This window comes from Echinops telfairi, unplaced genomic scaffold, assembly GCF_000313985.2.
Source record: "Echinops telfairi isolate 266 unplaced genomic scaffold, ASM31398v2 ScPeMD7_23;HRSCAF=83, whole genome shotgun sequence".
Taxonomy (NCBI): domain Eukaryota; kingdom Metazoa; phylum Chordata; class Mammalia; order Afrosoricida; family Tenrecidae; genus Echinops; species Echinops telfairi.
In genome coordinates this window covers 69,077,406-69,079,049 of record NW_022103920.1, presented here as the reverse complement: position 1 = coordinate 69,079,049, position 1,644 = coordinate 69,077,406, and the positions used below count along the sequence as shown (strand labels likewise).

The following is a 1,644-nucleotide window of genomic DNA, read 5'->3' as shown; positions in this document are numbered from 1 at the left end:
AACAACATATACTAAAAATTTAGTTGACTAAGGAGAAAATATTACGTAAATGACAGTCCAAACTATTCTAATATAAGTTTGGGATTATGTCCTATACTTGTTTTCATAATACAGTGATTAACAAACAGAATTATTTTATCATCTTCTTAAATTAGTGGGCTTCCTCACATTTTCCGTTCCTGATGCTCACACATTTGTTCAGCAATACAGCAAACCAAGGATGATCACAGCCAGATAGCCCAGCCACACCAGGGTCCGTCTGCCCAGCGAAGCAAGGGCCAGCACACCTCTAGCCCGTCTGCAGGACAAGGACTGGAAAATTGTCTCTAGACTTTCCATGATCTTCCTTGCCCTGTATCCCGTTCTTCCAGTCCCTAAGTGCTATCGTATCCCAGCTCTACTCTCCATCTTAATATTGACATGGATTTGGGAGACAAGAGGAGGATAAAGTGACCAAGAGATAGCACTGGGTGGGCCACCTTATTCATACCCACTAAACTGTCCCCTTCTGAGGTTGGGACCGTATGACGACTTATATCTCCATACTCCGATGAACTCTGATCACAGCAAACACAGAGCCCTGTATATAATCCTGTCTTAAAAGTTTACTGGTCTCCTTTCTGATCGGCCATCTGCGGTGGAGCCTGCTAGGATGCAGATCTTCGTGAAGACCTCTACATGGAAGACCATCCCTCTCGAGGTCTAACCCTCAGAGACGACAGAGAATGTGAAGGCCAAGATCCAGGACAAGGAGGGATTCCTCCTGATCAGCCGTGGCTGATCTTTGCTGGCAAGCAGCTGGAAGATGGACGTTCCTTGTTTCAGAAGGAGTCTACTCTTCATCTTGTTCTGAGACTTCTTGGTGGTGCTGAGAAAAGGAAGAAGTCTTACACCAATCTGAAGAAGAGCAAGCATAAGAGAAATATGGTTAAGCTAGCCATCTGAAAATACTACAAGGTGGTTGAAAATGGCAAAATCAACCACCTTCGGGGCGAGTGCCCTTCAGATGAGTGTGGTGCTGGGCTTCTCATGGCCAGCCACATTGACAGACATGTGGGAAGTGCTGTCTGACCTACTGCTTCCACAAACCAGAAGACAAGTAACTACTGGTTAATAAAGGCCATGAACATTGAAAAATAAAGTTTACTGGATTGAAAGCTTTGATATCTACCAACAAAGTGTTCTGAGTTCTTGCAAGTCTAGGCATCTTAAAAAGGGTCTTTACTATTTTTAAAACATGATAAAAATACTTTTCATAAAGTAAAAGGAAATAGAGGAAAGAGCTAGGAGGCAAAGGGCATTTATAGTAGTCTAAATAAAGGCATGTACATATGTAAATCTATTTATATCTGAGGATGGGGAAATAGATTTATGTGCATATTTTTATATGTTTATATATTAATTAGTTTATATGTTTAGGTAGCAGATGGACATTGGGCCTCCACTCAAGTACTCCCTCAATGCAAGAACATTTTGTTCTATTAAACTGGCATTCCATGACGCTCAGCTTTCTGACACAATCGCTGAAAACAAAGCAGGTGCATAAGCAAATGTGGTGAAGAACGCTGATGGTGTCCTGCTATCAAAAGATACAGCGTCTGGGGTCTTAAAGACTTGAAGGTAAGCAAGCGTTCATCTAGCTCA

At 42.1% G+C, this 1,644-nt stretch overlaps 1 pseudogene; it reads left to right on the top strand.

Annotated features, from left to right (window-relative positions):
- Positions 1 to 652: 652 nt before the first annotated feature.
- On the top strand, positions 653 to 1,103 carry LOC101655026 (annotated as a pseudogene).
- The last annotated feature ends 541 nt before the right edge of the window (positions 1,104 to 1,644 follow it).